This window comes from Narcine bancroftii, chromosome 1 (assembly GCF_036971445.1).
Source record: "Narcine bancroftii isolate sNarBan1 chromosome 1, sNarBan1.hap1, whole genome shotgun sequence".
Classification (NCBI taxonomy): Eukaryota; Metazoa; Chordata; class Chondrichthyes; order Torpediniformes; family Narcinidae; genus Narcine; species Narcine bancroftii.
In genome coordinates this window covers 61925584-61952146 of record NC_091469.1, presented here as the reverse complement: position 1 = coordinate 61952146, position 26563 = coordinate 61925584, and positions in this window count along the sequence as shown.

Genomic DNA, 26563 nt, shown 5'->3' with positions numbered 1-26563 from the left:
AATAGACTGATTTTATAACCTTCGCTTTTATTTTTATTTCTTTTATTTTATTTTCTGTTCTTATCAGTTCTGCTAAAGCGAACAGTGAGGCAGATAATGGACATCCCTGCCTAGTTGACCTGCTTAATTTAAATTGGTTCGATATATATCCATTTACTGTCACCTTTGCCATTGGATCCTTATGTAATGCTTTAATCCAATTAATATATTTCTCTGGTAGGTTGAACCTCTGTAATACTTTGAATAAATAATTTCATTCTACCCTGTCAAAGGCTTTCTCTGCATCTAAAGCAACAGCCACTGTTGGCGTCTTATTTGTTTGTACTGCATGGATTAAGTTAATGAACTTACAGACATTGTCCGTTGTTCATCTTTTCTTAATAAATCTAGTGTGATCTAGTTTTACTATTTTTAGCACACAGTCAGCCAATCTGTTTGCTAATGGTTTTGCTACTATCTTATAATCTGAGTTAAGTAGAGATATTGGTCTATTCGATGCTGGTGTTAGTGGATCTTTCCCAATCTTTGGTATTACTGTAATTATTGCTGTCTTACATGAATCGGGCAAGTTTTGTGTTTCTTCTATCTGGTTCATTACTTCCAGGAGACGAGGAATTAGTAACTCTTTAAATGTTTTATAGAATTCTATTGGGAGTCTGTCCTCCCCAGGCATTTTATTATTTGGTAGCTTTTATAATATTTCTTGTATTTCCTCTATTTCAAATGGTTTTATCAATTTGTTTCACTCCTCTTCTTGCAATTTCGGTACTTCAGTTTTAGCTAGAAACTCATCTATTTTGTCTTCTTTCCCTTCTTTCTCAGTTCGGTATAATTGCTCATAGAATTCCTTAAAGTTTTCATTGATCTCTTTTGGGTTATGTGTAATTTATTTGTCCTTTTTCCTTGATGCCAATACCATTCTTTTAGCTTGTTCTATTTTAAGATGCCAAGCCAGTATTTTGTGTGTTTTTTCTCCTAGCTCGTAATACTTCTGCTTTATTTTCATTATGTTCTTCTCCACCTTATACGTTTGTAATGTTTTGTATTTTATTTTTTTGTCCACCATTTCTCTTCTTTTCATTGTATCTTGCCTTGTTACTAGTTCTTTTTCTGTACTTACTATTTCCCTTTCCAGCTGATCTATTTCACAATTGTAGTCCTTTTTCATCTTTGTTACATAACTTATTATCTGCCCTCTGATGAAGGCTTTCATTACATCCCATAATATAAATTTGTCTTTCACTGATTCCGTATTTATTTCAAAGTACATTTTAATTTGGTGCTCAATAAATTCTCTAAATTTCTGTCTTTTATGTAGCATGGAGTTTAATCTCTATCTATATGTTCTTGGTGGAATGTCCTCCTGTTCAATTGCTAATAACAGGGGTGATTGATCAGATAACAATCTAGCTTTATATTCCATTTTCCTAACTCTCCCTTGGATATGGGCTGACAACAGGAACAGGTCAATCCTTGAGTACGTTATATGTCTACTCGAATAATATGAGTATTCCTTCTCCTTTGGGTGTTGCCTCTTCCACATATACAAAAGTTGCATTTTCTGCATTGATTTAACTATAAATTTGGCTACTTTGTTCTTTCTGCTGGCCTTTTGTCCAGTTTTATCCATCTTTGAATCCAAATTAAGGTAAAAGTCCCCTCCTATCAATATATTCCCCTGTATATCTACAATCTTCAAAAAAATATCTTGCATAAACTTTGGATCCTCTTCATTAGGTGCATATATATTGACCAAATTCCAGAGTTCTGAATATATCTGACATTTTATCATTACATATCTCCCTGCTGGATCTATTAGTTCCTCCTCTATTTTGATTGGTACATTTTTATTGATTAATATAGCTACATCTCTGTCTTTTGAATTATATGATGCTCCCGTTACGTGTCCTACCCAGTCTCTCCTTAATTTATTGTGTTCCACTTCAGTTAGATGCGTTTCCTGCACGAATACTATATCTATTTTTTTCTTTTTGCAGTAAATTTAATAGCCTCTTCCTTTTGATTTTGTTATGTATTCCGTTAATATTTATAGTCATATAGTTCAACATGGCCATCTCATACTCTGTTTATATCTCATTTCCACTTCCTCATCACCACCTTTCCCCTTTTCACCATTTTCTTTTCTCAGTTTTATTTTTTTGAATGCACTGTATGACAACACTTCTAAAACATAAAACACTTCAATCACTCCCACATCTAATATTCCCTTAACCCAAAGTTTCCCCCCCCCCTCTCTGAGTCACCCCTTGTCTCTTGCTGGGCAACCACAACTCCCCTCTCCATTCAGACTGCGAACCCGTTCGCAAGTGTGAACTGATTTCACAGTGACTGTTATTCTCTCCCACCCAAACCCCTCCAGAAAAGACTTTTATCTTCACATTACAACAAAACTCCCCCTCTTTTCTTCTCTTTTACTTTTTCTTTTTTAATTTTTTTAACCCCTCTTCTTTTTCCCCCTTCTCCCGTACTTCCCTTTTCTTCCCTCCTTTAGTTCTTACTTATACATTATTTTTACATCGTTATATGTAGTTTGTCATCGTTCTTTGTTCTTGTTACATCTCTTCATCTCTCTTTCTGTCTTGCAGGCATTCTGCAAATTCTCGTGCTTTCTCTGGATCTGACAACAGTCTGCTTTGCTGACCCAGGATAACTATTTTAAGCACCGCTGGATATCTTAACATAAATTTATAGCCTTTTTTCCATAGGATCGATTTTGCTGCGTTAAACTCCTTCCTCTTCTTTAGGAGCTCAAACTTATGTCTGCGCAGAAATTTTTTTTTGACCTTTAAATTCCAGTGGTTTTTTTGTCTTCTCTAATTTTATTCATTGCTTTCTCCAATATATTTTCTCTTGTGTATCTCAGAAATTTTACTAAAACAGATCTTGTTTTTTTTTGTGACTGTGGTTTCGGGGCTAATGTTCTGTGTGCCCTTTCTATTTCCATTCCTTCTTGCATTTCTGGCATCCCCAGGACTTTTGGGATCCATTCTTTTATAAATTATTTCATATCTTTGCCTTCTTCATCTTCCTTAAGGCCCACTATCTTTATATTGTTTTGCCTACTGTAGTGTTTTAATTATATCCTTCTTCTGAGCTAACAACTCCTGCGTTTCTTTAACTTTTTTGTCATTTTCTTCCAATTTTCTTTTTAAGTCATTCACTTCAATTTACACATTCTTCCACATTTCTAAACCTTTCCCTACATCTGTTATGACCAGCTCTATTCTACTCACTTTTTCTTCTGTACTTTTCATTTTTATTTTCATTTCACTAAATTCTAGTGTCAACCATTCTCTTAATGCTTTCATTTTTTCTTGAAATTTTTTTTAATCTATGTACTGTCCATTCATTTTACCTCCTATTCCTCTGTGCACAGCTTGTTTTTTTTTTCTTCTTCTTCTGTGTCTGCTCTTGGGTTTGTGTCTTCTATTTCTTTTTCTTGAATCTGTGTCTCTTCTGACTTTCTGTTGAGCTGCTTGTCTCAGTTTGTTGGGAATTTATTTTTTCCATGGTTTCTTGTTGTTGGTCCTCGTCTTCTGGGTTGGTTATCTGTTGTGTCTCTTGCTTCCTTTTTTTCTTTCTCACCCCTCCCTTTCCAGTTGCTTTCTTTATCTTCCAGCTGGGACCCCTGCTGTTGGGCATCTCTCAGCTGTTTGTGCTGTGGAGTTTCACTCCACAGCTGGTAACCCCTCCCATCGGTGTTCTCCTTGTTGTGCGCAGTTGCTCAATTCTGTTTGGCTCAGTGAGCCATTTTTGCAGTCGCGCAGTCTGTGGGTCACGACCCTGTGGGGTCTCCTCAAACAGGTAAGGCCTTTACCTTTCTCTTCTGGCATCTTTCCTTCTTCTTTTCTTCCTGTTGTTTCTGGTTTTTCTTTCTTAGGTGCCATTTTCTTCACACCTTTATTTTTTTATTTGTGGTGATTTGTGTATCTGGGGCTTTGCTTTTTCTTCACTTTTTTTCTTCTTTTCTGGAGAGGGCTGATATTCTCCTAGCGGCCACTACTCCATCACGTGACTCCCCACACTCGTGCTTCCTTGAGTTCAAAATGCTCTAAAGAGAGCCAAATTGTTCCATTCCAAATTCCAAATCTAATTTCAAAATTTCTATTGTCTTAAATTCCATTTGTAATTACTAAATTGTAAAGATTATTTTACTTTATAATCACTTGGAGGATATTAGAATCTTGTTGTTGTCTATGACTCATTCAAGTAAATCCATACCAAAGTTGAGTTGAATTTTCCAAAGTTTATTAAAGGATATTAAACATTATTAACATTATTATCAGTTGCTGTACATTTTTACAAGCCATTAAACATTAAACGGTGCTAAAACTTTATTAGACAGTCAATAAAATTGTCAGAATATTCTAATTCTATTTTTATAGGACAAAGGAACTAAACTAAGTACCTTTATCTCTTTAGCAAACAGAGAAAAGCTAGTTAACCTTGAAACAAAGATGTTGCTAGGAAAATGCAACAAATATGTAAACATCTTGAAAGCCACAAAAAGAAGTTTCTTGCAGCCATGAAATACACTTTAACCACACCATAGATTTTCTATGTTTCTGCTCTTTAATTTTACAGCTTTCTCTTACAACGATCTGATTAAAGCTGAAATTTAAGCCAATGCAGCCTGTCATATAACTTATTAAACGTGTTGGTTTTGACCACAACATCAAGCTATCAATAATGTTTAACAGCAGAATTAATCTTTTGAAATATGAATAATGAATAGAAGTCTTGTATGCAATGAAATATTAACTACTGGGGCTAGGATTAGCAGCCCTAAGAGTGTATGGAAACATTTCAGAACATTTATGTTAACCTTGCTATTATTAGTCATTTATAAATACACTGTATTGCCTTATTGTAAATATTGAAGATGATATCACTTCTGGAATGTCATAATTAGCTGTGCTGAGATGAAAAACAAGAATTATCTTTAGTTGATAATCTTTATCATGAAGATTTCCAGAACAGGTTGCACATAAACCATTAAGAAACAAATATTATTAGGCATTTCTAAATCTTCTCTGAAGGAGTTCATTCAAGTTTATTTCTGTAGAGTTTCCCTATGTGAAAGTATCATGACACAGTGGTCAATCTTTTCTCATTGGAGTTTTAAACTGTGTGAGAGCCAGCAACAATGAATGCTGTGAACAGTAGCTAGCATTGAGCATATAGCGCCTTTGGAAGACTACACAAAAGAGTCTGGAAAAACAACCAACTGAAAAACCTCACAAAGATTAGCGTATACAGAGCTGTTGTCATACCCACACTCCTGTTCCGCTCCGAATCATGGGTCCTCTACCGGCATCACCTACGGCTCCTAGAACGTTTCCACCAGCGTTGTCTCTGCTCCATCCTCAACATTCATTGGAGCGACTTCATCCCTAACATCGAAGTCCTCGAGATGGCAGAGGCCGACAGTATCGAATCCACGCTGCTGAAGATCCAACTGCGCTGGGTAGGTCATGTCTCCAGAATGGAGGACCATCACCTTCCCAAGATCATGTTATATGGTGAGCTCTCCACTGGCCACTGTGACAGAGGTGCACCAAAGAAGAGGTACAAGGACTGCCTAAAGAAATCTCTTGATGCCTGCCACATTGATCACCGCCAGTGGGCTGATCTCGCCTCAATCATTGCATCTTGGCGCCTCACAGTTTGGCGGGCAGCAACCTCCTTTGAAGAAGACCACAGAGCCCACCTCACTGTCAAAAGACAAAGGAGGAAAAACCCAACACCCAACCCCAACCCACCAATTTTCCCTTGTAACCGCTGCAACCGTGTCTGCCTGTCCCGCATCACACTTGTCAGCCACAAACGAGCCTGCAGCTGACGTGGACATTACCCCTCCATAAATCTTCGTTCGCGAAGCCAAGCCAAAGAGAGAAAGATTGTCCATCTTTAAGAACAAAATAAAATTCACTCTCAAAGAACATCATAGACATTATGGCCCCCAAGAGCTTTTAGAGGCTTCTGGGTGGACGCATGAATGTGCGGGTAATTAAGGGAAAGCATGTCATGTGCAAGCAGCTAAAAGTTATTTTAAATTGGGCGTCATGTTTGGTGCAGACATGGTCTGAAGGGTCTGTTTCTGTGCTTCACTTTTCTTTGTTCTGCAGTAATCATAAACATGCATTTATAGCAGTTGTGTATATCATTGTCTGTCCAAGTCTATCAGACTCCTAATACCAGACCCAATTCTCATCATGTTCCATACTTTTATTTTGCTCAAATCTTTTCAATAAAACTCATTTTCATGGAAACAAATGAATTGTTTTTGTGGAACTCAAAATCAGAGCCAGAAAATTAATTATATTTAGCATGCAGGGCAAATTGTGACCCCCCATGAAAATACAGGAAATTGGTCTAAAAAAAGTGTTCAACAGGGTGAGTATATTTTACATTCTGAAAGGAATTGCACTAAAATTCAGTGCGATTACCAAAATTTTGATGGGCAACTTTCAAAACATGGGAGAATACCCACAGTGGACTCAGTGGAGAACTTTGTTATTTTTGATTAGTTTGATCTCTCTATGACTACAGATGCATTGATATGGTTGAATCTTAAAATAGACTCTGAAATGGTCGAGTGGTAATGCGAGATACACAATACCCTAGCCTTGAGACTTACAACCCAAATCATGAATCAGTAAAAAAAAAATTGGCAGACAAACATAATGATTTTCTACTAAATATTATTTGACTTCACTTTTTTAAAAATAATTTCCATGGCACAAGCAATGTTTAAAAGTGTTTTCACTTCGGGCCCGTGACATCATTCAGTGAGTGGTGAGAAAATGTGCTTTGCATTGTGAGATTGCTGAATATCTCAGTTCAATATTATTGCTGCCAGAAATGGAAGGATGTTGCCCATCTAAAATTTGCCTACTGCAGTGCAAAATCACTGCAAAAAAAAACCGATGCCAAAGTTGCCATCTTGTTTTGCTAAATGATGCAGTAGGAACTGAAAATAAAGCTGATTCTCATCTCATTTCTTCTCCCTAAATGGTCCACTCGATCTACATTTTTAATGATAATCTCAGAGAGGGGAACTCTCAACAAAGGGTTGAAGAATATGAATAAGACTGAATGGTAAGGTATTCATTGCAACCCACTCTCTTGGAATCTTTATTTATTGTAAGGATTACCAGCAATAAGAATGGCTGAGAAAATATAGGTTAGAAATGATTCCTGAGTTTTTCCAAGGTTGCATGATGATATAGACATCACATCCAGTTCTACTGAACAGAGTGAAATGTGATACTTCTGCCTCTGAGATTTAATGGTTCTTCCTTATTATTGTACATTTGAACAGTCAGTTGGTTCAATGGGTTAAAACGGAATTGTCTGCCAGCTGAGAGATCTCTCTATGGTTACAAACGCAATGACTAGCATTCACAATGAGATGGAGAGACAGTAGCTTTCATCACATCCAACTGGAGGTGTGGAGATTGTAAGATCTGGGCTGTCTCTCAATTCATGGAGCAGCTGCTGGCAATCTTGTCCACACTGCTCTGGCCAGCATTCTGCCCAGAGCCCTACCTCTCAGTCTGAGCTATTGTACCACTCACCTCAGCCTGTCTAACATCAGCTTTCATAAGTAGCCATTTGCTCTAATCCTTTATTAATCCTATTTGTTTTTACTATTGTGACATTCTCATGAAATTCCCTGAGCTCACCAACACACCAGGGCCAATTAAGCTACCACTCTCCACATCTGTGGGATGTGGGAGGGAAAAGGAGCCCTTGCAGCAAACCCATGCAGTCATGGGTCTACTTCACAGATAGCACCCGAAGTAAAGAATGAACCTGAGTCTGTAGCAGAGTACAGTAATAGTTCAAACTCTTTATTTATTTATTTGTCACATAGTAGAAGCTGATTTCGGCCATTGAAACCCGTGCTCCCCAATTACAGCTAATTAACCTGCCAACCCTGTATCTTTTAGGAGGGTGGGAGGAATCCAGATTACCTGGTGAAAACCCATGCAAGTATTGGGGAGAATGTAAACAGAGCCAGATTCAATCCTTGATCGTTGTCACGGTAATAGTGTTGCGCTAACTGCGATGCTATCTGTGCTGCCCTCTTGTGTTAGCAGGGCATATCTTCAATTAAATTTTTAGAGCGGCTCATCTCAGTCATTGTCATTAACAGAATGCAATAAAATCTAATATGTAAGTTTGCCATGTTTCTACAACCTGCCGACTATGTGATTCCAGATCCATTGTTCTTGTTACCAAGGCTAGCAATTGAAAAGGTCCAGTATTAAGGACATTTGGTCAAACTGAAGTCAATGAGCATCAAGGGGAAACACTCCAATAAATGGAATTTAACCTTACACCAAAGCTCACTGTGGTTGTTGGAATCCAATCATCACATCCCCTCAGGGCAGTGTCCTAGTCTTAAGCTTCTTTAACCCCCCTCATTGGCGATCTTCATTCCACTACAAAATCAGATGACTAATTCCATTTTCAATTCCTCAGAAAGTTAAACAATTTATATCGAGACATATTCAGGCAGGGATTGATAAGTGCAAAATATCATTTATGCCACATAAGTGCAAGGCAAAAACCATCTACCACAAGAGAGAGTCTATACACTTACCTTTAATATTCACTAATGCCGAGTTTCCAACTATCAGTACCTTGGACGTCATCCTTGACAATTAGCTCAACTAGCACAAGCAGGATGGAAGCTTGGCTTCCTAGGGTTAGGGTTAGGATTAGGGTGCAACTCGTATCCTGAAACCTTGAAGCATTTCCACCATGTGTGGATGAATACACTTGTGTGGATAAATGCAATTCCAACAACATTCAATATTCAACATTTAAAGGTTTTGTTGGGATATTATTCACAATAAGCTTTAATTACTTCCACCACTAGTATCCTGTGATTTAATTGTTTCATTTACAAAATGCTTTGCAATTACTTTCCCAACTATTCCAAATGCACATTCCAAACTTGTGACCTCCATCACTTCAAAGCTCAAAGGCAACGGGTGCATAGGGTCAACAATGGGAGGTTCCTTACAATTTATGTTTCCTCTTAATTTGAAATATTTTGCTGTTTCTTCATTGTTATTGGGTCCACATCCTGAAATTCCCTCCTAAAAAGCATTTTGGGGGTACCTTCACCAGAAGAACTACATAGATTCAAGAAGGAAGGCGAGTGGGGCTTTTAAAGAGGTTTATAAAGTGAAAGGGACAGAGATAAGATAAATAGTCATGGTTCCAGTCCACAGGGAAGGGAAATCTAAAATCAGAGAACATAAATTTAAGGGAAAGGGAAAGGATTAAACGGACCTGAGGAACGTCTTGTTCACACAGGGAGTAATGGGTACATGGAACGAGCTACCAGAGGAAGTGGTGGAAGAGGGTGCATTTGTAACAATTAAAAGACATTTAGTCAGATACAGTTAGGAAAGGTTTAGATTAGAGGGATGTAAGCTGAATGTAGGCAAAAATGGACTAGGTTGGGTAGACAACTTGGTTAGCATTGAAAAGTTGAATCGTATGGCCTGCTTCCATGCTGTAAAACTCATTGACTCTGTGACTCTTATCCCACTTGCTTGCATTTGGTGTAAAACTCTATAAACTTTACCATAAACCTAATAACATTCTGAACCTATACCTATCCATATATATATTTTTTAAATGTACTGAATATTATGTTATTTTATATTAAGTTATATAATATGTTTTTTGAATATGCATTCACCACAGAACAACCTGAATGCCTACGTAGACACCTTCTGCAATAGAGTTCTGCAGCTGTTACCACTGAGCCTGGCATTGAAAGGGTAGCTCAACAACGAATTATTACAACACTCCCTGGAGGTTTTTGAGTAGTCTATGGACTACAAGAGAGTATTTGAATAGCCTACAGGCAGTTCTGAAGTGGCCCTATGGTGTCCCTCTGACAGCAGATTGATGTATACAATGTATACTCCAAGTTCTACTGATAATTATAACGACTTTGATCCAATAAATAGTCACTTCAAGGCTAAGTGAGACACTTTATTTGTAACTTGGTTTAATTATTTCCAATGCAAGTCCAGTTGAACTTGAATCCCTTCTCTATGTCACCATATATATAATACAATCTAAAAACCCAATTTGCATCATACACTACTGCACACGCTCCATCAAACACTCCAATATACAAATGCACTGCAGATGCTCCAGCCGGCACTCTAGTATACTAATGCACTGCGCCTGCTCCTGGAACGTGCGCATGCTCACAACAAGAAAGATTGCTGGAGAAAACTAAACAAAACCTGAGACACCTCCAAAACTTGCGTGAACCACGGGATGCCATCCTAACAAGGTAAGTAAACTCATTTTTGGCCCATGTAATATTGGCTTCTAATTACAGTGAAACCTCATTACAGCGTGAATCGCTTATAGCGCGCGTGTCTGTGGACCCCAAACATTGATTTTAGGATCCCAGGCTAACAATGGCTAACAGCCACAAACTCAAAAATGGACTCTTATGACGGCTGAGGGGTGGGGGAGGGAGACCAGCAGCGCAAATTGGGTGGGTGAGAGACCAGCAGTGCCAGTCAGGCGGGTGAGAGGGGAGACCAGCAGCGTGAGTCAGGCGGGCGAGGAGGAGGGGGGGGGGAGATGGCAGCGCAACTGGAAGAGGGTGGGGAAGGATGTGGGAGCACAATTCAGCTGAGCTTAAATTCCGTGTTCCTGCTTCCTGAATCATGACATATTCATGCGTCTGTTCTGCGACTCTGTTGTAACGCAGTATGACCCCAAATATCATGTTCTAATGAGGTTTTACTGTATTATAATTAGACACAATGTCTTGAATAATGGTTGCACAATAAATTACAAATAACTATCAAATATATAACATTCAAACAATATACAGATCTTCTTTCATCTTTCTTCATAAGGCCAGAAGTTACCAGTATATAGCTTTGTAAAAGAGTGATCTTTACCACCACCCTGGATTAATAAAGTCTGTAACCTGAGCAGTAGGCAAAAAACAAAACAAAATTAAGTCAGTTTGCACATATCAAAGTATCTCTGTCTCCAGAATCTTTGATTTAAAATGTCGATCAGTAGACTTCAAATCTTCCTCAGACAATAGACACAATTTTCTGCTTAAGTTTAACGTGAGGTAGCCATCAGCATGTCATTTGGCTCTCTTGCTTTCTTCAGTATTCTGCTTCTTAAAAGAAGAATTTGAACTCTTAAAACTAAATTTTGAAAATTTATTTGATTCTCTTGATTTTAATCAATGAGTCTCTTTAACCGTCCTTGCAAAAGATTTTTCCTTCTTTCTTTTCTGCAGTTGGTTATAAATAAGACAAGATGGAATTAACTTCTGGCAGTGGTGGGAGAAGCGAGATCGATGTTAATATTCAAGGATAAATTGGATAGGTACATGGACAGGAGAGGTGTGGAGGGTTATTGGCCAAATGCGGGTCAGTGGGATGAGGTGGAAGATGATGTTCGGCATGAATAGTAGGGCCAAACTAGCCTGTATCTGTGCAGTAAATGGTTATGTGGTTATATGGTTATATCTTGTTTGTCACTTTGCTGAAATGCAATTCCTCTTTCTTTCCACATTGTTGGTGATCCTTCAAGTTATATTTTTGTTTTTTTTCTGTAGTCACCTGTTTTGTGTTATTAACCAATGACTTGTTCTCTTTCAAAAGATTATCTCCTTCAACCTTTTACATTTTAATAATGATGAATCTCTTTCCTCAATAACTGCAATCATTTCTTCAGCAGGTATTCTCTTCTGTTTTCTATCTGGAAATTTTATTTACAAATAAATCTTGAATCTTGTCAACCTCACTCTGCACCTTTCCCTCAATCACTTTTGAAACTAAATAATCATTGGATTAATTCACATCCTTTTTGAAATCCAGTTTTGTTTTCAAGTACAAAGTTAAAATCCTTTGGTTCATTTTTAAAAATTATCTAATATTTCCAAGCCCTTTTTCAACATTTTGATCTCTGAATGCAATTGCAACAAATCATCAGTCACATGTTTCTTTATTGCATTGGTTCAATTTCCTACTTTTGCCAGTGTTTCAGAATGTTGCAATATTTCTTCATTTACCTTGTCTGTTGTAATCTCTGATCTACAAAAGTTACTTTCAAATTTGTTCTCAGTCACGAGTGGGAAAGGGATGATCAATGGACAGAAGAATTAATATTGGTGCTTAATGGCAGGACATTTGAATTTTATTAGTATTAATGGAATTCAGAATCCAATAAAATGAAAAAGATTGTTTAAAATATATGAAAAAGATTAGAGTAGACATATCTCTTGCAGGAAACTCATTTGACTGAAATAGATCATGTATTGGCTTCTTCATTTAATTCCAAGGCCAGAAGAGTAGCTATATTAATAAATAAAAATGTACCTGTCATGATAATGAATATGTATGAGATGTACTGGAAGTCACGTGGTATGAGAGAGAGATAAGAACACAAGCAGGAGAACAAAGGAAACGGGAGAATAAAGCCACTGAGAAGTTTACCGAAGTTTACCTGATAAAACTAGTGTTTAATGTTTTATTAACTTCACATTTCGGGCCACAAATGTGACAGTACCAATCAAAATATTTGATACAACTATAGATAAAGCAGAGATATATATGTAATGATTAATTGTCAAATTTATTCAGAATATTGGACTTTGATGAATATATATGCACCAAATGTGGATGATGGGAAATTTATACAAGATATTTTATGCAATTATCAAGTGCCCAGGAAAAAATAATAATGGATGGAGATTTTAGTTTTACTTTTGATTCATAACTGGGTAGATCAGGTTGAAATATTGTTAAAAATAAAATAGTTAAAATCATGACAGATTTTATTAATGTGATAAAACTTGTTGATAGTTGGAGGAAAATTCATCCTAATGATAGAGACTATTCTTTTCATTCTTTTAGACATAAGTCATATTCATGTATTGATTTGTTGGGTTTTTTGTTGTTTCTACACAATTACAAGCCAGAGTTCAGAAGATTGAATATCAAGCAAGAATATTATCAGATCATTCACCTTTAGTGATGTCATTTGCATTGGAAGAAGAACAAAATGTAAGTTATTGATTTAATATAGTACTTTTTAAAAGGGAGGACTTTTGTGAATTTATGAGACAACAGATAAAGTTTTTTTCTAGAAATTAATGACCATTCAGTTGCAAATAATTTTATTATATGAAAGCCTATTTAAGAGGACTAATAATAAGTTACACATCTAAAATAAAGAAGGAATATATGAAATAAGTAGATCAATTAGGCAAAGATATATTGTATTTAGAAAAGGAATTGCATGTTCATAAATATAAAGAGAAACAAAGATAATTGGATTTTTTTTTAAATGGAAACTTAACATAATACAGTCATATAAAGTTGAAAGAAATGTTCTGCACACATGACAGAAATATTATGAATTAGGTGATAGACCCCATAAAGTTTTAGTATGGCAACTCAAAGTGAAGCAATTATCAAGAACAATAATTGCAATAAAAAGAGAAATTAGTCAAATTACATATAAAATACAAGATGGTAATTTTAGAAATTTTTATAAACAATCACATCAGTCCAAATCTTTAAAGGATGAGGAGAAATAGATGAATATTTATCACAAGTTACATTGCCTGAATTAAATGTTGATGAAAATAATGGAATTATCCAATCCCTTTACGGATGTTGAAGAATATGATATTTTGACGCCTTTGCCAAATAATAATGCTCTGGGTGAGGATGGTTTATTTCTGGTGTTTTATAAAGTGTTTAAAAAGTTGATAATTCCAGCTTTTATGGGACTTTTGGATCAAATGAGAGACTCTAATGACTTACAAGAATCTTTTGAAACAACATTAATAACAGTTATTCCAAAAAAAGGGAAAGATCCTTTATTACCATCCTCTTATAGACCAATATCATTATTAAATACAGATTATAAAATAGTATCTAAATTATTAGCTAACAGATTGACTAAATATTTACCTAAATAAATAAATATGGATCAGACTTATTAAACATAGATCTGTGGACAATATAGTTAAATTCATGTTTATTTTATGTAGCCCAGAAAGAAAAAAATATTAGCAGTAGCAGTGGATTTAGATGCAGAAAAGCATTTGATAGACTAGAATGGGACTTTTTATTTAAAGCATTGAAAGATTTCAAAATTCCAAATGATTTCATAAATTGGACAAGGGCTTTGTATAATCATCCAAAACCTAAGATGGTCATGAATAGGCAAATATATAAATCTTCTACATTAGAAAGGTTATCGAGTCAAGGATGCCCATTATCACCATTTTTATTTGTATTGGCTATAAAACCATTGGCTGAAGTGATAAGAAAAGATAATGAGATTGAGGGTTTTATGATAGAAGATAGAGAACATAAAATTAGCTTGTTTGCAGATGATATTATGAACCAGAAATATCATTGAGGAAAATAAATGTATGATTAGCAGAATATGGTTTGATATCAGGTTATAAAGTCAATGTAGGAAAGAGATGCCTATGAATGATGGGGACTGTACATTAAGTAAGCAAGTGATGAAGTTTAAGTGGCAAAAGGAAACAATTAAATATTTAGGAATTACTATTGATAGAAATTTAAATAATTTATTTAAGTTGAATTATCTAACATTGCAAAACAAATGAAGATTTAAAGAGATGGAAAGATATACCAATAACTTTAATAGGAAGGGTAAATCTTTATACAAAGATGAATATTTTTCCAAGGTTGCAATATTTATTTCAGTCATTATCCATTCCTATACCAACAAAAATTTTTTCAAGAATGAAATAATAGTTTAAGAAAACTTATTTGGCATGATAAAATGCTGAGGATAACTTCAGAAAAATTAATTTGGAAATTTGATCAGTTATGATTCAATTATGATTGTTCAATTTTAAAAATTATTATAAAATAGCTCAATTAAGATTTCTATCCTACTGTTATCAAACTGGGGAGAAGACAGTGTGGGTACATATTGAAACTAATCTAGAACATTTTTTATATAAATGGCACAAGGAATTTTTGAAAGGAGTACCAATTTTAAAACATTTATTCAAGATATGGGATGGAATTCATATACAAAAATAAATTAAGAACTACTAAATAACTAAGATGATATTAAAGCAGAATCCACTCATTCCTTTTACTTTAAATAATCCTTTCTTTGATGGCTGGCACACTAATGGAATAAAGAAGATAAAAATTTGTTTCTTAGGTTCTTTTTTCTTGTCTTGTGAACAAATCAAAGAGAAATACAATATATCAAATAATAGTATTTTTCATACTGTCAGCTTAAATAATACAAAAAATTAGGTGAAAATTTTAGACTTCTGGAACAGAGCTATTTGAGTATTTAACAATTTAAACATTTATTGAGACATTTATTACTAATATGTATATAAAATTATAAGACAGTGCAAAAAAAGAACTATTTAAGTCAAAATAAAAGATGGGAAAATGATATAAAAATACAAATTCATGAGGAGTTCTGGTCAAGATTGTGTCAGGAAAGTGTAACCAATACAATTAATGTTCGATATCAAATGGTACAATATTTTTTACAACAATTATACTAACACAACATATAAATTAAATGGACTTAGTTCAAATTGTTCTGACTAATGTTTCAGATGTAACAAAGAAATAGGAACCTTATTACATGCAGTTTGGTCTTCTGAAAAAGTGGGAACATTTGGGGAGGATTTGAACATATCATTGGGACAAATTATGAAGATACAGATACCAAAAGATCCCAGAATATTTTTGCTTGGTGATTTATATGACATTGATACTAAATTGAGTTAGACAAATATCAACTAAAATTTTTGAGTGTAGCAATTTTGGTGGCATGGAAATGTATGGCAGTAACATGGAAGTCAGATAATTTTATAAGGTTGGATAGATGGCATATGGAAATTCAAACTGTATACAATTGGAAAAGATGACTTATAATTTAAAGAATCAACCTGAGAATTTTTATATGATTTGGAAAACATATATGGATTTCATCAATAAGAGTCCATCCACAACTTTCATTATACCTACTCCTCTCAATGAACATGTACAAGATAGAATAATGTTAGGAATATATGAATAGTGAATGATAAATAAATTCACGTGTTTTCCTTTTTTCTTTTTCTTTTTCTTTGGGGGATGAAAAGAAAAAAAATTAAAAGTGTATATATCATTTTGTATTCTTTTCATTACATTGTATTATTATGTGATGAAGAATTTGTATTGATGCAAATGAAATTTTTTAACAAATTTGTTCTCAGTGTTTTGTTTTAGTCCTACCTCTATTCAATTTCACAGGAATAATCACCAGGAGTATTGGCAAAATCTAATACTTCATTTTCATCCATTTCCAATGAAAATAATTCCTTCAATATTGTTTTAGATGTATTTGAATTAATTTCATATTGATCTGTTTTCTTTTCTTCAGAAATTAATTTCTTATTTACAGTCTTTTGCTGTTCCCACAATTCATCAAACTTCACAACCAAAATCCTGTTGAACTAACTGTTCCTGAGAAATAATATTATTTCTCCCTAAAGGTCCATTAACATTCCATTCAAGCCTAGTTTTAACAGCATAAGGTCCATCTCCCCTACTTTATATTACATCTAATGATTCCAAAGCCTTTGTTACATCTGAACCAATCAGCATATTTACCTCAGAATTAACTTCAGGAAGATAAACCATCAACAGATTAGACAACTAATGGATATTGTTTTGATGTGGGATGTTTCCTTCATGGACAGGCATAGTCTTCTTAGTGTTTAAAATTAGAAGATCACAAAAATCCTTATCATGCTGTTTTCAACAACCTTTTCTTGTCCAATGGTTTTTGACATTCTCATTGACTTTCTTCCTTGAAGATTAAATTTGTTCATCTGTCCCACCGAGCAACAAGATGCAGTACTGCCTGGGTCAAGCGCATATTAATATGTTCCCATTCTTGCTCTTGCCTTGTACAGGCACTATTGAGAGTTTTTAGTTATCCACACCAGCCCCAGTAAGACCACTTGTCTGAACCAAGGCTATAGCCTGTTTTCTGATGTTTCCATTCTTTTTGTTTGCTCCTTTCCCAATTCCTTGTTCCTCTGATGGATATGGAACATTCTAGGATGCTTCTGACTGCATATGTTACATTGCTCCTTGCAGTTTTCACTGATGTGCCTTTTATACAGACAGCCAAAACATTTTTCATTTTCCTTTAAAAAATATTTTCTCTTTTTGTTCTTTCTTTTCCAACCATTAACACATTTCCAAAGTATGTCCACCTTTACAGAACAAACAAACAATTCTTCTAAGTAGTTAAACTTTCCTTTTTCTTAGATAGTTTATCTTTTTTTGAATAACTTACACAGCAGTAGCAAAAGTACTGCTTTTCAATTTTGGACTAAACTGTAAATTGGACCTCCTTACATTTTTACTCCCAATTGAAGTATCTCTGGTATTTCCATACATTAGATCTGTTGCAATGTACACCTGACCTTCAAGAAAATCCACCAACTCCTTTAAGGTAGTCCTTTGATCAATTTTTTTTCCTGGAAATCACAAGCAAGATGTCTCCATCTATCCCACATTCAGAAGGGTAATTTATCTAAGATGATTTGCATATTACTAGCCATATCAAGCTCACTAATGTTGTCAATATATTCCATGGCATTACAACATCCTCTGAAAAAGAGAGTGTATGCCTGTAGAGCCTTTGCATTATTCTGTTTTATTGATGACTATTTAAGAGCTTTATCCATATAGGCTAAAGTAATTTGATGCTTGTTGCCAAAATACTGCTCTAGTAAAAACTTAGCTCTGTTAAATCCTCTTTCTGAGGACATATGTTGGCAACTCTTCACAAGTTCCTTTGGCTGTCCTTCTGTGAACATTTCCAAATAATAAAGACAGTCTCCAAGGTCTTGGCACTTGTTTTCAATATTGCGTCTAAAAGATCTCATGAGCATTTGGTACTGAAGTGGAGCGCCATCAAAAGCGTGAATCTCCTTCTTGGGCATAGAAGAGAGAGAATGTACTGGATCAATAAGGCAACAATTTCATTGTGTCTTCTCATGTATGATAGTCTGTTGCTCTTTTTTATACCTCTTGTAGCAGATAATGTAACTGGAAACCTCACTGGTGTGCAGGTTCACCCATATTTCTGATGCTTGACTCAAATGATGAAGGATTTGCAGAGTTTTACAGAAACCAAGCCTCAGCTATGTCTGCAGATGTTACCATTGGTACTTGTGGCTTGATAACACCCTCCTCTGAGAGGATTTTTCCATGTATATGCCTGTTTTGTACCCATTGAACTAAGATCTATTCCTTATTAATTGATTTCCTTTCCTGTGGCTCTATATTAAAATATGACTCCACACCATTGTACACATTAGATAATTTATTTCAACCACCAGATATCATTGAGCCTTCTAGCACCTTTTTTTTTGCCATGTTAGCAGCAATGCTTGTTTCCACAATCAGCTCTTCCTTTCTCATTTTTATCTCCCCTCATATCTGTTCCTCCCTACTCCTTCATTGTATTTCTTTCCTCTTTAGCTGCTACTCCTGATCTTCCAACACTTGCTTATTTTTAAGCATTTTTTTTGTCTTACAAGAAGAGTAGCAATTTCAGCTTTAAACTTTGTACATGATTATTTCATCTTGTATTCGTATTTGTGAGTTCTTAGACAATAAATGGATAAAAGAAAAGGTTCTTTACATTAAAGTTGTTGTAAACAGAACCATGAGGCATGTCATGAGGCTGCAAGCCTCCATTATAGATCTTGCATGCTGCGATCTCCTGCTCTTTGTCAGTCCCTGCTGGCAGCCAAGTATAATCAAACAGGAGTTATAATCCTTAAGGCATTACTAGTTACATTGCAACCATGATCACTATCATTACAGTGTAGATGGTGTACTGGAAACTCTGGAGCTTGAACAAGAAGAACTTCATTTGCTTCTCCTGCTTTCAACATTTAATTGCACTGCCACGTGCTTGTATTTCTTCCTGCAGGTCAAATGTTAATTTAATACTTGACTCTTTCTCCAATTCAAATTGTACATCTTTGCATTTTCATCCTCTTTGTTTTCTTCATCTTTTGGTGACACATCTTTAGCCATTCCCATGTTGCTGACTTCATATTAAGGCATTACCTTTAGCAATTATTTTGTAATGTCTTCATTCTCATCAACCTAAGCCATTGCTTTTTCTCTTTCCAGCTCCAATCTTTTAACGAGAACAATTTTATTTCCACTTGTATCTAGTTTTTGTGGGCTCACTTCTTCTCTATGATCTGCAACCTTCACATCTTTAATATGTCATTCCTTAACAGCAAAGCCATTTAACTCATCTTATTCCACCATTGTATGAGCCAAATCAACAGACCCCAGTGGACTAGCAGCAGTAAAATCCAAACTGTGTTCAAACTTTCCACAAATACACAGAAGGAGTCCACAGACTTAAGCCTACTGCTTCTAATGGATGTAATGTGCTGCTATTAACAAACGAGTTACCACCACAGCGGTCACAGATTTTCAAGAAATGACTTCACCTACATGATTATAAAACACTTTGCTATTAGATTAGAAACTTTTAATCCCTCTCTGGCTGATACTAATGGCAGATGGAGGTGGATTACAAACTGCTCCCCAACTCAAGGCATTTCCAAGATGGTCACCATCTTACTTTCAATATCAGTCCAAAGCACAGAATCTTTCTTTTCTATCTTTTAGCCTTCAATATTCTGTTCCAAACAATAAAATTTTTGTTGACTAAAATATATCGGCTTCGATCCAATAAATAGGCACTTGAAGGCTAAGTGAGACACTTTATTTGTGATGTGTTTCAATTATTTCCCAGATGTATTTGAATTCCTTCTCTAGGTCGCTATGTTTTTAATATATTCTATAACTCCCAATTCACGACAAACACTACTACTCATGCTCCAACCAGCACTCCAATACACAAACACACCTTGCTTGCTCCAGCCAGCACTCAAATATACTAACACACTGCACGTCCTCCTGGAACTCCTGCATGCACACAACAACAAAGATGGCTGTGGAACACTAAACGAAACCCAGGATGCCTCCGGCACTTGCAGGAACCAACGGGATGCTGACCGAACAAGATAAGTAAATGAATTACTCATTTTTGGCCCCTGCAGTTATCATTGTTCTTGAAGCACGTTGAATGCTCGTGAAATTTAAGATGTGTATGGATAAGTTGCAACCAGGAATTTGCAATGGGTTCAATTTCACCCAGCAATGAAAACTATAGTGACATACAAAATGTAAAATGAACTTGGATTGCACATTACCGATGAAAAACGAAAACCAGCACTAAACACTTTAAAGACTCACAATTGATTTTATTTCCTGAAAGATAAAACAAAGTAAAATTATGGCCCTTCAGCTTCAGTTGCTCTTTCTCATACTTTTGGCCCTTGATTACACTAAAACACTTTAAAAAAAATTCATATGATTCTAAATGCAATTTTATTTCTATTATCATTCTCATTTTTTGTTATTACCCGTTTATAATTTGTTTTAGTATAGTTATTCATGCTGTGGCTTGCCAGCATTCAGAGTATCACACATCAACCACACTGCTTCACCTGTACACTGCTAAAACATTCATCTCTCCACTAAACTTGATTTCTTCCATATTCACTGCATAAGATCGCCATAACCCATCACTTCAGGTCACATCCTTCTATAGATTTTCACATATCCTGTCCATATAAATGAGCACCTAGATTCCCATATGGTTACTCTCATGTTTTTATTTCTTATTCATCATTACATTAACCTTTGTAGTCTAATTTTTAATTTTCTTCATTCAGCAATCTTTCCTCTCTCAATGTCTAAGAATTTACTTTCTTTTTGGCTCCAAACTATTATTCATTTCAGATCCAAAAGCAGATGCTTCATTCTTTAATCCCCTGCATTCTTGGAACTTGATCCCTATCCTTTATTTAACCAACTCCCTATTTTTAAAAACTTTCTCAAAACAAGTTCTTTTTTCTCATTAAAGTGCTCAATGCCCATAATTTTCAATGGTGTTTGGACAGTTTATATATGAAAATTTTTATATCCATTACAACATGCTAGAATCTGTTCCATGAATTTAAATCACAGCTTCAGTTAATGTTTAAAAACTGTGTATCGATCAACAGAGTTCAATTGTTTACAATACTTATTGCTGCATTAATTAATACATTACCTTTCAGCAATATTGCAAAAGCCTATAGTTGTTTTAACTGAGAACAATGTTTAATAATTAGCAATAATTCATTGCTTTTACAGTGTTCCCTGTCCACCTGATATTAATTATTGAGCACTGTGCTGTTTTATCCACAGTGAAACATGTTGTGGTGAGAACGATGTGCCAAAATGCTTTAGCTGTAGCAAATTGGATTCTTTAATTCCTTAGTTTCTGGAGAAATCTTTCTGTGCTCTAAGAAAAGAACCAAATGAAAATTAATCTCATTCAATTTTGCATCAATGACTGTACCTGTAAATGACAAAGTAACACAATCATTAATTATAAAAAAAATCATTGGTTGGCATTCTGAGCTGAAGACTAAATGCAAAGGAAAGAGAATGGTGGAAGTATCAGCCATGTGAGAAGCTGGATTAATAAATGAACTGCCCAGAAGCAATGCTGATACTTGTGGATCAAATATAAATTTTATTTTTGTAGAATTTCTCTTCCAATTTCAAAGATTTTGTAAATGATTACATGGAATGTTTATGGTTCTGAACATTGATTCTGAAGATAAGCAGATGTAAAAGAACCAATTTCAAAGATTTTGTAAATGATTACATGGAATGTTTATGGTTCTGAACATTGATTCTGAAGATAAGCAGATGTAAAAGAAATAGCTTACAACGGTGTTCTATTAGTATGTCTCTTTGGCTTGGCTTTGCGGACGAAGATTTATGGAGGGGTAAATGTCCACGTCAGCTGCAGGTTCGTTTGTGGCTGACAAGTCCGATGCGGGACAGGCAGACATGGTTGCAGCGGTTGCAAGGGAAAATTGGTGGGTTGGGGTTGGGTGTTGAGTTTTTCCTCCTTTGTCTTTTGTCAGTGAGATGGGCTCTGAGGTCTTCTTCAAAGGAGGTTGCTGCCCGCTGAACTGTGAGGCGCCAAGATGCACGGTTTGAGGCGATATCAGCCCACTGGCGGTGGTCAATGTGGCAGGCACCAAGAGATTTCTTTAGGCAGTCCTTGTACCTCTCCTGTGGTGCACCTCTGTCACGGTAGCCAGTGGAGAGCTTGCCATATAACACGATCTTGGGAAGGCGATAGTCCTCCATTCTGGAGACGTGACCTACCCAGCGCAGTTTGATCTTCAGCAGCGTGGATTCGATGCTGTCGGCCTCTGCCATCTTGAGTACTTCGGTGTTAGGGATGAAGTCGCTCCAATGAATGTTGAGGATGGAGCGGAGACAACGCTGGTGGAAACGTTCTAGGAGCTGTAGGTGATGCCGGTAGAGGACCCATGATTCAGAGCCGAACAGGAGGGTGGGTATGACAACGGCTCTGTATACGCTAATCTTTGTGAGGTTTTTCAGTTGGTTGTTTTTCCAGACTCCTTTGTGTAGTCTTCCAAAGGCGCTATTTGCCTTGGCGAGTCTGTTGTCTATCTCGTTGTCGATCCTTGCATCTGATGAAATGGTGCAGCCGAGATAGGTAAACTGGTTGACCGTTTTGAGTTTTGTGTGCCCGATGGAGATGTGGGGGGGCTGGTAGTCATGGTGGGGAGCTGGATGATGGAGTACGTATGTACCTGATTATTCACAAGAAAATTAAGTTGAGCCTGAGTACATACATGAATATGCAACGGTCTTATACATGTTCCTTGGTAAATTATCTGAATGTAAATGCTCTAAAGTTGTTTGATTTAACCTCTAGGAAAAATCTTACAAGATACAAGAATGGAAACTCAAAGAGCCAAGAAATAAATAGAAGAAAAGAAAAAGAAAAACTTGAGTAAAAACACAAAGCTGGGGAAACTCAACAAGTTCTTAGACCTTGATTAATGGCTCAAGCCCAAAGTATCTTTTACTTTGCAAGATAAAGTATACTGTTTGACCAACTTCAATTACGATGTCTGCAGATTTCCACATTTCACTGAGGAAACATTTTAGATCCATGAAGAGACGTGCTGATAAATTGAAGAGTAAAGAGACTGCAGATGCTGGAATAAACAACAAAAAACAAACTACTGGAGGAACTCAGTGAGTCAATCTGCATTTGTCAGGACAAAGAATGGTTGTGCATTCGAGTTGAGATCTTGAATCTGGAATGAGAGTGCAGGGGAAGATAGATGTGAAAGGGAGGGATGAGACCAAAGGTGAACCCAGTAAGGAAGGGATAGATGGTGCCAGGATGAAGAGGGTGTCAGAGGATGGTGGGTGACAGGTGGAAACAGAACAGAACAGAAAAATAGAAGTCAGATGGAGCTAGATGTGGATCAGGGGTGGGCAAGGTAGAGACTGAGGCTGGAATATGATGTGGAATCAGATATCAGAGAGATGATGGGGAAATGGAACCAGGTTGGATAGGAAAGGTAGGCCAGAGGAGAGGAAATGTAAGGCTTAGGTGATAGACAGATGGAACCTTGTGGGGATAGGTAACAATCTAGGTAATGGAGAAGGAGGATAGAAAAGGTGAACAAAGGGAGAGGCAACCTGGTCAGGAGGCATGGTTAGTGTGTCAATTAGGGCAATGTTATTATAGTGCCTGCAACCTGGGGTTGTAAGGAGTTTATATGTTCTCTTCATGACCTACGTGAGTTTTCCCCAGATGCTCTGGTTTTCTCCCACCCTAGTTTAAAGTGAAATTGGGAGGCATGGCTTATACCATGCTGGGAATAATTTTTTTAATTTAATTTTTTTTTAAGATGTGAAAGGAACACAGGGGGATGTACCTGAAGAGGTACAATTCAATAATCATAGCATTGGCTTATTGATTAATCAAGTGACTATGAGGTGATGTTCTTTGGCTTGCAATTGGCCTCACTATAAAATAAGTTAAAACACAATAAATGTTGAAGGAATTCAGCCGATCTCACAGCATCAGAGATAAAGATATATTGATGAGTGGACCTGAGCCCTCTTTGAGGTATAAGCAAAAAGCAGGCAGGCAGCTGAATAGACTTTGGGAGATGAAGGGGGGATAAATGGGAAGGGGGAGGAGTCAGGAATAACAAACATGAGGTGTTAATTAGAAAGAGGAAAGGTGGGACTGAAAGGAGATGGAGAAAAATGGGAGTCAGAGATAGAGACCGAGCTAGAAGGAAGGAGACATGGGAACAAAGATAGGAGGGATGGGTTTTAATGGAAAATGGAGAAGTCTATGTTAGTGCCATCCAGTTGGAGGGTGTTGTTTTTCCACTTTGTGGGTGATCTCAGTCTGGCAGTGCATGAGACCATGGAAAGACATGTCAGCAAGTGAAGGAGATCAGGAATTATAATGGTGGCCACTGGGAGATCCAAACTATTGTGGTGGACAGAACCAAGATGCTCAACAAAGCTATATCCCAGTCTGCAATCAGCCTCTCTGATGTAGAGGAGACACAATGCGAGCATTGGATGCAGTGGATGAACCCCTGCAGATTCACAAGTGAAGAGTTGTTTCACTTGTAAGGATGGTTTGGGGCCCCAATTGGTACTAAGGGAGAGAATTTGGGTGCAGGTGAAGCATCTCCGGCAGTTACAGGGGTAAGTGCCAAGGGGACGATTGGTGGGGAGGGAGGAGTAGATGAGGAAGTTAGGGAGGAACTGGTCCCTATGAAAAGCAGAGAGGAGAGGAGAGGGGAATATGTGTTTGGTGGTGGGATCATGAAGTAGGTGGTGGAAATTTTTGGAGGAGGATATGATGGACATAGATACTGGAGGAGTGGTAAGTGAGGACGGGAAATCCTGTCCTTGTCTGTAAGGGTAGAGGTAGCCAGGGCAGATATCCAGATAATGGAGGATATGTGGATGAAGGCCATGTTTCTGGTGGTAGAGGAAAAGCCAAGTTATTGGAAGAAGGAGGACATTACTGATAATTTGACATGGAAAACTTCATCATTGTAACAGATGGAATGGACACAGTGGAATTTAAAGAAATGAATGGAATCCTTACTGGGTTAGGAGTGAAAATTTGTAGTCGAGGTAGCTGTGGGAGTTGGTGTGTTTGTAGAAGGTGTCTGTCGAGAGTTTGTCACCCAAGATGGAGACAGGGAGAGCGAGAAAAGGGAGAGTGTTGTTAGAGATGAATTTGAGGTTGGTGTGGAATTTGGCAGCAAAGTGGATGAAGTCAATGAGTTATCATGGGGCCATAAGGCACCATCAAAGTAGTCATCGATGAAGCAGAGGGAGAGTTGAGAGGCCTTGCCTGTGTTGGCTTAAAGCATGAATTTTTCCACATAGCCCACAAAACAACAGGCATATCGAAGGGCCCATGTGGGTACCCATGGATACCCTTTGAACTAGGAAAAGGGAATTGAGCCAAAGGAGAAATTATACAGGGTGAGGACAAGTTCTACCAGCTGGAGGGGTTTGGTGGTGGAGGGGGGATAGTTGGGTCTATTGTCGAGAAACAACCAAAGGGCTTTGAGGCCCTCAATATGGGAGATGGAGATGTATAGTGATTGGATGTCCATGAAAAAGATAAAGCGGTGAAGTTCAGAGAAGCTTGAACTTGTTGAAGTGATGGTTGGCATCTGAAGTATCCTAGATGTAGATTGGGGAGGGATTGGACCAAGGGACAAATGGAGTTGAGGTGAGCGGAGACTAGTTCGGTGAGGCAGAAGCACGCAGAAATGATTGGTCTGGCAGGAAAATTATGCTTTTGGATCTTGGGTAGTATGTAAAATCGGGTAGTGCAGGGTTGGGAAACAATGAGGTTGGCGGCATGCTAGTGGGAGCGTGGAAATGATGAGTTCAGAGATGGTATGTGATACAGTGAGTGGTTTGATGAATTTTGGTGGGGTCCTGTTGGAGGGGATAAGTAAGAGGAAGTGTATGAGAATTGTCATCTGGCTTTAGCCAGATAGAGGTCAGTACAGCAGACCAGAACTACACCACCCTTGTCTGCAGATTTAATGGTGAGGTTGGGAGAGGCTGGAGGGCCAGGTGGTGAGATTGGAATGTGGGAGGAGAGAGGTGAAGTCGATAAGGTTGATGTTTCGGCAGCATTTGGAAATATAAAGGTCCAAAGCAGGCAGAAGACAAGGTGTCCATTAGGAAAAAAATGATTTAAAGTGGGAAAATGGGCCTATAGTGAGGTGGGGGTGAAAAATCCTATTTGTGGAAGTAGGCATGGAGATGGAGCCAACAGAAGGAGAATTCAACATTATCACCTGTGCAAAACTCATTAAGGCATGGGTGAAGGAGGAAGAAGGTGAGGCATCTACTGAGGACAGAGCTTTCTGCCTCCAAGTGGGGAAGGTCAGAGGGGATGGTGAAGAGCAGGCAAGGGTTGGGAGGAGGGTCAATGGAGTGGAGTGTGGTGG